This window comes from Aquarana catesbeiana, linkage group LG01, assembly GCF_042186555.1.
Source record: "Aquarana catesbeiana isolate 2022-GZ linkage group LG01, ASM4218655v1, whole genome shotgun sequence".
In the NCBI taxonomy this organism is placed as follows: Eukaryota; Metazoa; Chordata; class Amphibia; order Anura; family Ranidae; genus Aquarana; species Aquarana catesbeiana.
In genome coordinates, this window is record NC_133324.1 from 60245655 (window position 1) to 60256924 (window position 11270).

The following is an 11270-nucleotide window of genomic DNA, read 5'->3' on the forward strand; positions in this document are numbered from 1 at the left end:
ATTTTTTTAGGGCTTAGCTAAAAATAACGGCTACTTTCCTAAAGATTTTTTTTTTCTTTGCCATATTATAAAAAAAAAAAAAAAAAAAATCTGACATTTGTAAGCCTCTACTTTGTAAAATGGAGTCACCCAAAATCTGCCACTTCCGCCCCTCACCGGACAGCCTGGCTGCTTCAGAAAGTGAAGCCCTTAGACATTGCCCATTGTGTGCTAATTAGGAATGGGTGTGTGTGGCAGGGGTGGGACAGAAGGGGCGGCTGCCCTGGGCTCAGTAGTCTACTGTAGGGATGGGGAGACGTCTTCCTTCTGTTACAAGGCTGACATGAGTAGTGATCGCTGCCAGTGATTTTGACAAGCGAGTGACTGCTGGGTGTAGGGTCATGAATGGAGGGGGGGGTAGATTGGCATCTTTGCCCTGGGTGCTGGATGACCTTGTCCCTGGTGTGTGGTAGGACTATGTGCAGAATTAGTTATGCTATCTATGATCTTACCTTCATGATCTGCTCTTTCATTTGTTTCTGCAGCTGTTTAATGTCCACCTGCAACTTTTTTTGTGCATCCAACTCTCGTTGGAGGGATGCATTGCACATCTGCATCTTCTGCACCTCCTGCAACAAATCCTGATTCAGCTGCCTCTGAGCCTGAACCTCGGTCTGCAGTTGCGCAATGGTGGCCTGCATCTGCTGTCCCGCAAGCTGCATCTCCTTTTGCTCCTCCAATTGTTTTCGCAGCTCTGTGATTTCCATCTTCATCTTCTCTGCATCCTTCTTCTTTTCCGTATCCAGTTCCGTCGAATCGTCCTTTTTAGTCTGTCCAAGTTCAGCAGTGAGACTTTTGACTTGGTTCTCTAGGTCTGTAAACCTGGCCTCCATAGTCACCTTCTCCCCGTCCTGCATTTGGAGGCTGTCCTCCGTTATCAGTTCGTTGAGAATTTTGATCATTTCCTGCTGTTGTTGCTGGTAGGTCCTCGTGATGAGGTCATTAACTCTTTCCCTCTTTGTCGTCAGAATTAGTTATGCTATCTATGATCTTACCTTGATGATCTGCTCTTTCATTTCTTTCTGCAGCTGTTTGATGTCCACCTGCATCTTTTTTTGCGCATCCAACTTGCGTTGTAGGGATGCATTGCACATCTGCATCTCCTGCACTAAATCCTGATTCAGCTGCCTCTGAGCCTGAACCTCGGTCTGCAGTTGCGCAATGGTGGCCTGCATCTGCTGTCCCGCAAGCTGCATCTCCTTTTGCTCCTCCAATTGTTTTCGCAGCTCTGTGATTTCCATCTTCATCTTCTCTGCATCCTTCTTCTTTTCCGTATCCAGTTCCGTCGAATCGTCCTTTTTAGTCTGTCCAAGTTCAGCAGTGAGACTTTTGACTTGGTTCTCCAGGTCTGTAAACCTGGCCTCCATAGTCACCTTCTCCCCGTCCTGCATTTGGAGGCTGTCCTCCGTTATCAGTTCGTTGAGAATTTTGATCATTTCCTGCTGTTGTTGCTGGTAGGTCCTCGTGATGAGTTCATTAACTCTTTCCCTCTTTGTCGTCAGAATTAGTTATGCTATCTATGATCTTACCTTGATGATCTGCTCTTTCATTTCTTTCTGCAGCTGTTTGATGTCCACCTGCATCTTTTTTTGCGCATCCAACTTGCGTTGTAGGGATGCATTGCACATCTGCATCTCCTGCACTAAATCCTGATTCAGCTGCCTCTGAGCCTGAACCTCGGTCTGCAGTTGCGCAATGGTGGCCTGCATCTGCTGTCCCGCAAGCTGCATCTCCTTTTGCTCCTCCAATTGTTTTCGCAGCTCTGTGATTTCCATCTTCATCTTCTCTGCATCCTTCTTCTTTTCCGTATCCAGTTCCGTCGAATCGTCCTTTTTAGTCTGTCCAAGTTCAGCAGTGAGACTTTTGACTTGGTTCTCCAGGTCTGTAAACCTGGCCTCCATAGTCACCTTCTCCCCGTCCTGCATTTGGAGGCTGTCCTCCGTTATCAGTTCGTTGAGAATTTTGATCATTTCCTGCTGTTGTTGCTGGTAGATCCTCGTGATGAGGTCATTAACTCTCTCCCTCTTTGTCGTCAGAGTTAGTTATGCTATCTATGATCTTACCTTGATGATCTGCTCTTTCATTTCTTTCTGCAGCTGTTTGATGTCCACCTGTGTCTTTTTTTGCGCATCCAACTTGCGTTGTAGGGATGCATTGCACATCTGCATCTCCTGCACTAAATCCTGATTCAGCTGCCTCTGATCCTGAACCTCGGTCTGCAGTTGCGCAATGGTGGCCTGCATCTGCTGTCCCGCAAGCTGCATCTCCTTTTGCTCCTCCAATTGTTTTCGCAGCTCTGTGATTTCCATCTTCATCTTCTCTGCATCCTTCTTCTTTTCCGTATCCAGTTCCGTCGAATCGTCCTTTTTAGTCTGTCCAAGTTCAGCAGTGAGACTTTTGACTTGGTTCTCCAGGTCTGTAAACCTGGCCTCCATAGTCACCTTCTCCCCGTCCTGCATTTGGAGGCTGTCCTCCGTTATCAGTTCGTTGAGAATTTTGATCATTTCCTGCTGTTGTTGCTGGTAGGTCCTCGTGATGAGGTCATTAACTCTCTCCCTCTTTGTCGTCAGAATTAGTTATGCTATCTATGATCTTACCTTGATGATCTGCTCTTTCATTTCTTTCTGCAGCTGTTTGATGTCCACCTGCGTCTTTTTTTGTGCATCCAACTTGCGTTGTAGGGATGCATTGCACATCTGCATCTCCTGCACTAAATCCTGATTCAGCTGCCTCTGAGCCTGAACCTCGGTCTGCAGTTGCGCAATGGTGGCCTGCATCTGCTGTCCCGCAAGCTGCATCTCCTTTTGCTCCTCCAATTGTTTTCGCAGCTCTGTGATTTCCATCTTCATCTTCTCTGCATCCTTCTTCTTTTCCGTATCCAGTTCCGTCGAATCGTCCTTTTTAGTCTGTCCAAGTTCAGCAGTGAGACTTTTGACTTGGTTCTCCAGGTCTGTAAACCTGGCCTCCATAGTCACCTTCTCCCCGTCCTGCATTTGGAGGCTGTCCTCCGTTATCAGTTCGTTGAGAATTTTGATCATTTCCTGCTGTTGTTGCTGGTAGGTCCTCGTGATGAGGTCATTAACTCTCTCCCTCTTTGTCGTCAGAATTAGTTATGCTATCTATGATCTTACCTTGATGATCTGCTCTTTCATTTCTTTCTGCAGCTGTTTGATGTCCACCTGCGTCTTTTTTTGCGCATCCAACTTGCGTTGTAGGGATGCATTGCACATCTGCATCTCCTGCACTAAATCCTGATTCAGCTGCCTCTGAGCCTGAACCTCGGTCTGCAGTTGCGCAATGGTGGCCTGCATCTGCTGTCCTGCAAGCTGCATCTCCTTTTGCTCCTCCAATTGTTTTCGCAGCTCTGTGATTTCCATCTTCATCTTCTCTGCATCCTTCTTCTTTTCCGTATCCAGTTCCGTCGAATCGTCCTTTTTAGTCTCTCCAAGTTCAGCAGTGAGACTTTTGACTTGGTTCTCCAGGTCTGTAAACCTGGCCTCCATAGTCACCTTCTCCCCGTCCTGCATTTGGAGGCTGTCCTCCGTTATCAGTTCGTTGAGAATTTTGATCATTTCCTGCTGTTGCTGGTAGGTCCTCGTGATGAGGTCATTAACTCTCTCCCTCTTTGTCGTCAGAATTAGTTATGCTATCTATGATCTTACCTTGATGATCTGCTCTTTCATTTCTTTCTGCAGCTTTTTGATGTCCACCTGCGTCTTTTTTTGCACATCCAACTTGCGTTGTAGGGATGCATTGCACATCTGCATCTCCTGCACTAAATCCTGATTCAGCTGCCTCTGAGCCTGAACCTCGGTCTGCAGTTGCGCAATGGTGGCCTGCATCTGCTGTCCCGCAAGCTGCATCTCCTTTTGCTTCTCCAATTGTTTTCGCAGCTCTGTGATTTCCATCTTCATCTTCTCTGCATCCTTCTTCTTTTCCGTATCCAGTTCCGTCGAATCGTCCTTTTTAGTCTGTCCAAGTTCAGCAGTGAGACTTTTGACTTGGTTCTCCAGGTCTGTAAACCTGGCCTCCATAGTCACCTTCTCCCCATCCTGCATTTGGAGGCTGTCCTCCGTTAGTTCGTTGAGAATTTTGATCATTTCCTGCTGTTGTTGCTGGTAGGTCCTTGTGATGAGGTCATTAACTCTCTCCCTCTTTGTCGTCAGAATTAGTTATGCTATCTATGATCTTACCTTGATGATCTGCTCTTTCATTTCTTTCTGCAGCTGTTTGATGTCCACCTGCGTCTTTTTTTGCGCATCCAACTTGTGTTGTAGGGATGCATTGCACATCTGCATCTCCTGCACTAAATCCTGATTCAGCTGCCTCTGAGCCTGAACCTCGGTCTGCAGTTGCGCAGTGGTGGCCTGCATCTGCTGTCCCGCAAGCTGCATCTCCTTTTGCTCCTCCAATTGTTTTCGCAGCTCTGTGATTTCCATCTTCATCTTCTCTGCATCCTTCTTCTTTTCCGTATCCAGTTCCGTCGAATCGTCCTTTTTAGTCTGTCCAAGTTCAGCAGTGAGACTTTTGACTTGGTTCTCCAGGTCTGTAAACCTGGCCTCCATAGTCACCTTCTCCCCATCCTGCATTTGGAGGCTGTCCTCCGTTATCAGTTCATTGAGAATTTTGATCATTTCCTGCTGTTGTTGCTGGTAGGTCTTCGTGATGAGGTCATTAACTCTCTCCCTCTTTGTCGTCAGAATTAGTTATGCTATCTATGATCTTACCTTGATGATCTGCTCTTTCATTTCTTTCTGCAGCTGTTTGATGTCCACCTGCGTCTTTTTTTGCACATCCAACTTGCGTTGTAGGGATGCATTGCACATCTGCATCTCCTGCACTAAATCCTGATTCAGCTGCCTCTGAGCCTGAACCTCGGTCTGCAGTTGCGCAATGGTGGCCTGCATCTGCTGTCCCGCAAGCTGCATCTCCTTTTGCTCCTCCAATTGTTTTCGCAGCTCTGTGATTTTCATCTTCTCTGCATCCTTCTTCTTTTCCGTATCCAGTTCCGTCGAATCGTCCTTTTTAGTCTGTCCAAGTTCAGCAGTGAGACTTTTGACTTGGTTCTCCAGGTCTGTAAACCTGGCCTCCATAGTCACCTTCTCCCCGTGCTGCATTTGGAGGCTGTCCTCCGTTATCGGTTCGTTGAGAATTTTGATCTTTCCCGCTGTTGCTGGTAGGTCCTCGTGATGAGGTCATTAACTCTCTCCCTCTTTGTCGTCAGAATTAGTTATGCTATCTATGATCTTACGTTGATGATCTGCTGTTTCATTTCTTTCTGCAGCTGTTTGATGTCCACCTGCGTCTTTTTTTGCGCATCCAACTTGCGTTGTAGGGATGCATTGCACATCTGCATCTCCTGCACTAAATCCTGATTCAGCTGCCTCTGAGCCTGAACCTCGGTCTGCAGTTGCGCAATGGTGGCCTGCATCTGCTGTCCCGCAAGCTGCATCTCCTTTTGCTCCTCCAAATGTTTTCGCAGCTCTGTGATTTCCATCTTCATCTTCTCTGCATCCTTCTTCTTTTCCGTATCCAGTTCCGTCGAATCGTCCTTTTTAGTCTGTCCAAGTTCAGCAGTGAGACTTTTGACTTGGTTCTCCAGGTCTGTAAACCTGGCCTCCATAGTCACCTTCTCCCCGTCCTGCATTTGGAAGCTGTCCTCCGTTATCAGTTCGTTGAGAATTTTGATCATTTCCTGCTGTTGTTGCTGGTAGGTCCTCGTGATGAGGTCATTAACTCTCTCCCTCTTTGTCGTCAGAATTAGTTATGCTATCTATGATCTTACCTTGATGATCTGCTCTTTCATTTCTTTCTGCAGCTGTTTGATGTCCACCTGCGTCTTTTTTTGCGCATCCAACTTGCGTTGTAGGGATGCATTGCACATCTGCATCTCCTGCACTAAATCCTGATTCAGCTGCCTCTGAGCCTGAACCTCGGTCTGCAGTTGCGCAATGGTGGCCTGCATCTGCTGTCCTGCAAGCTGCATCTCCTTTTGCTCCTCCAATTGTTTTCGCAGCTCTGTGATTTCCATCTTCATCTTCTCTGCATCCTTCTTCTTTTCCGTATCCAGTTCCGTCGAATCGTCCTTTTTAGTCTCTCCAAGTTCAGCAGTGAGACTTTTGACTTGGTTCTCCAGGTCTGTAAACCTGGCCTCCATAGTCACCTTCTCCCCGTCCTGCATTTGGAGGCTGTCCTCCGTTATCAGTTCGTTGAGAATTTTGATCATTTCCTGCTGTTGCTGGTAGGTCCTCGTGATGAGGTCATTAACTCTCTCCCTCTTTGTCGTCAGAATTAGTTATGCTATCTATGATCTTACCTTGATGATCTGCTCTTTCATTTCTTTCTGCAGCTTTTTGATGTCCACCTGCGTCTTTTTTTGCACATCCAACTTGCGTTGTAGGGATGCATTGCACATCTGCATCTCCTGCACTAAATCCTGATTCAGCTGCCTCTGAGCCTGAACCTCGGTCTGCAGTTGCGCAATGGTGGCCTGCATCTGCTGTCCCGCAAGCTGCATCTCCTTTTGCTTCTCCAATTGTTTTCGCAGCTCTGTGATTTCCATCTTCATCTTCTCTGCATCCTTCTTCTTTTCCGTATCCAGTTCCGTCGAATCGTCCTTTTTAGTCTGTCCAAGTTCAGCAGTGAGACTTTTGACTTGGTTCTCCAGGTCTGTAAACCTGGCCTCCATAGTCACCTTCTCCCCATCCTGCATTTGGAGGCTGTCCTCCGTTAGTTCGTTGAGAATTTTGATCATTTCCTGCTGTTGTTGCTGGTAGGTCCTTGTGATGAGGTCATTAACTCTCTCCCTCTTTGTCGTCAGAATTAGTTATGCTATCTATGATCTTACCTTGATGATCTGCTCTTTCATTTCTTTCTGCAGCTGTTTGATGTCCACCTGCGTCTTTTTTTGCGCATCCAACTTGCGTTGTAGGGATGCATTGCACATCTGCATCTCCTGCACTAAATCCTGATTCAGCTGCCTCTGAGCCTGAACCTCGGTCTGCAGTTGCGCAATGGTGGCCTGCATCTGCTGTCCCGCAAGCTGCATCTCCTTTTGCTCCTCCAAATGTTTTCGCAGCTCTGTGATTTCCATCTTCATCTTCTCTGCATCCTTCTTCTTTTCCGTATCCAGTTCCGTCGAATCGTCCTTTTTAGTCTGTCCAAGTTCAGCAGTGAGACTTTTGACTTGGTTCTCCAGGTCTGTAAACCTGGCCTCCATAGTCACCTTCTCCCCGTCCTGCATTTGGAGGCTGTCCTCCGTTATCAGTTCGTTGAGAATTTTGATCATTTCCTGCTGTTGTTGCTGGTAGGTCCTCGTGATGAGGTCATTAACTCTCTCCCTCTTTGTCGTCAGAATTAGTTATGCTATCTATGATCTTACCTTGATGATCTGCTCTTTCATTTCTTTCTGCAGCTGTTTGATGTCCACCTGCGTCTTTTTTTGCGCATCCAACTTGCGTTGTAGGGATGCATTGCACATCTGCATCTCCTGCACTAAATCCTGATTCAGCTGCCTCTGAGCCTGAACCTCGGTCTGCAGTTGCGCAATGGTGGCCTGCATCTGCTGTCCTGCAAGCTGCATCTCCTTTTGCTCCTCCAATTGTTTTCGCAGCTCTGTGATTTCCATCTTCATCTTCTCTGCATCCTTCTTCTTTTCCGTATCCAGTTCCGTCGAATCGTCCTTTTTAGTCTGTCCAAGTTCAGCAGTGAGACTTTTGACTTGGTTCTCCAGGTCTGTAAACCTGGCCTCCATAGTCACCTTCTCCCCATCCTGCATTTGGAGGCTGTCCTCCGTTATCAGTTCGTTGAGAATTTTGATCATTTCCTGCTGTTGTTGCTGGTAGGTCCTCGTGATGAGGTCATTAACTCTCTCCCTCTTTGTCGTCAGAATTAGTTATGCTATCTATGATCTTACCTTGATGATCTGCTCTTTCATTTCTTTCTGCAGCTGTTTGATGTCCACCTGCGTCTTTTTTTGCGCATCCAACTTGCGTTGTAGGGATGCATTGCACATCTGCATCTCCTGCACTAAATCCTGATTCAGCTGCTTCTGAGCCTGAACCTCGGTCTGCAGTTGCGCAATGGTGGCCTGCATCTTCTGTCAGGCCAGCTGCATCTCCTTTTGTTCCTCTAATTGTTTTCGCAGCTCTGCGATTTCCATTTTCATCTTCTCTGCGTCCGTCTTTTTTTCCCGCATCCAGTTCCTGCAATGCCGTCGAATCGTACTTTTTCTTCTGTCCAAGTTCAGCAGTGAGGCTTTTGACTTGGTTCTCCAGGTCTGTAAACCTGGCCTCCATCGTCACCTTCTCCCCATCCTGCGTTTGGAGGCTGTCCTCCGTTATCAGTTCGCTCAGAATGGTAATCATTTGCTGCTGTTAATCATAGGTCCTCGTGATGAGGTCATTAACTCTCTCGCGTTTTGTAGTCATTTTCCAAATGTAGTATCTCTACAAAATTCAAAATTCACAGTAATATTAAGTGGTCACCTCAATAGATCTCTCTAAGTGTTGTTCACTCCTCGCTTACTAGCTGCGAACTGAGCTCCACTAATCAGCAATCAGCATAGCATTTTTCTAATTTTAATTTTTATTTAGTTTATTTTAGTATGTATTTACATTGATTTGCACATTAAATTTTCCCCAATTTAGTAGAGGACATTCTCTGTGCTGCCCCCAATATTCTACACAGAATATTGTGTACTCTCTCGCGTTTTGTAGTCATTTTCAAAATGAAGTATTTCTCCAATATTCAAAATTCACAGTAATATTCAGTAGTCACCTCAAGGCTTAGTGTTATAGATAAGAAAGGGAAGAATAGTGCTGTTCACAGGTATATGTAGTACATCTGCTAGATAAAGTAGTTTAGAGGCAAGAGGGTATAGGCACATGTAGAGAAGACTGGCCAGTCATTATGGGCATTGAATTAAGTAAGGGAATGAAGGGTAAGAGACTCTCAAAAATGCCCAGCACAAGAGGAGCGCTATATATGAACTGAAGGTGCAGTTCCCCTATACTGAGCCCCTAGATTAATGGTTAAAGTGGACAGGGATCCACAATGGGTAACTGGGTTACCAAGGTCCACAGGGACTAAGAATTGTGCAGAGTAAACAGCTAGAGAAACAGCTATCTATGTGAGCAGGATGGATCAAGGGTGACATTAACACTAGACAGAAAGGGACATTTTCATGTTAAGTTGTGGGATGAATTTGGGGTCAGGCACTACAACTAGTAAAAGTCAAAAACAGAGAAATGAGAGGTAAAACAGAATACTTTATATGTGGTCAGAGAGGAAAGATGGGATGAGCACTATGGCTGCCTGTCTGATCATAGAAGCTAGATATAAAAGATATCTGAACAAAATAAGGAAAGCAGAATTTAGGCAGGGAAATATTAAAGAGTTAAAAGAAAGTGAGAGAATGATATGCATGTGTTGTGCACAAATGGGAAAAATATAAGCGATTTTAGAGAGATATTGGTGTATGCGTGTGCGAATGCTGGGACCTTTAGTTCTATTGCTTGTGTGTGTCATGTATGCAGATGTGACCCCCTCCTTTGCGCTCTCATGAAAGAAATGTGGCTGAGATGAGAGGTCAGTGATAAGCTGGAAGGACACCATGCCAATTCCAGTTTTTTAGACAAAACATTTATAACAAAATGTGCCTGGTTAACGAATCTAATGGTAAACAATGTGATCACAATTAGTTTGAATCTGTTTTCCAAACATGGTAAAATGCAGGTCACATTTAACCGTGTATTACACAAATTGAATATCCTTTGATAGTGGAAACAGTGCATTTAAAAAAGGGAAATTAAGTAATAATGAGTATTCATTTCTAATATGAGTTTAGCAATTTTTTTTTTTAACTGACAATTTTTATTATTTTTCCACAAAAAAACATTTTAGCATTAGGCACAAGAGGAGAAGAAATCTTAATATCGCAGTTCAATTTGGCTCATTATAACCCACATGTTGGGCTGCAAATCTTTACAGTATAAACAGTTTGTGACAAAAAGAAGTGGATTTACTGGATAGTAATACATCTCAAACATTGTGTCCTCTAGTACCACATGCCCAAACATATAAATTCTTAGATAGAGTGAAGAAGGAGGAAAGAAGGGAAAAACAGAAGAAGGGGGAGGGGGGGGCCACTCGCCTCCAGGGTCCGGAACAGGCCGGCGGGGAATGGGTCATCAACACATAAACGACACATACCTCAAGTCGCAGGGGTCTCCAACAAAACCCAGGGTTCCCAGATACGATTATGCTTATCAAGTGTATCATTTAATGAGGCCGTGAGATATTCCATTCTCTTGACATCTCTGATCCTGGAATGCAGCTCCGTTAGTGAGGGGGGTTCTCTTTTTTTCCACTTTAGGGCCACCAGGCAGCGTGCTGCAGTAAGCACATGGGCTAAGAGTTTTTTGGACCCTTTAGAGAAGGTGGCAGGTGGAAGGCCCAAGAGAAAGGTCCTCGGATCAAGGAGCATTTCAACATCAAAGATGGACTGGAGTAGTGAATGAACCATACTCCAGTAGGGAATGATTAGAGGGCAGGTCCAATAGACATGGAATAGTGTTCCCCTATCTTTATAGCATCTCCAACAACGGGAGTCGGCCGTAGGGTATATGGAGTGGAGCAGGTCAGGGGTCTGATACCAATGAAATAGAATCTTAATTGATTCTCTTTATAAAGCGTGCATATGGAGCTTTTAGTAGCCTGGGTCCATATGGATAACTCTGTGCCCAGCGCCTGCTCCCACTTAGCCATACATGAATGTCGCGGCCCGTCTGGTGAGAAATCTGTGATCAGTATCTGGTAGGTGCGGGAAATCATGCCTCTAGGGGACGAATCCTCTAAGCAAAGCTTTTCAAAGTCTGTGAGGGGAGAAAATCTCAAATTCGACCCTAGGGATTTTGCATAGTGGCGTAGTTGTAGGTAACTGAAAAAGGCCTGCTTGGGGATATCAAAAGACTTTTGCAGATCTAGGAAGGGTCGTAACATTCTGGTTTTAGGATCAATTAGTTGTCCAAAACGGAATATGGCCTTATCCATCCAAAAGTGGGACATCTGTGAAGTTAAGCTGTCAGGAATATTGGGTGTGAATAGGAATGAGGTGACTGGGGAGGATGTGGTGGTGAGCGGATATTTCGATTTAGCCCGTCGCCATAAGTTATGTAATAGAGCCATCGGTCCTAGCAGTTGTACGCTGCCGGGGGATATATCAGAGCTCC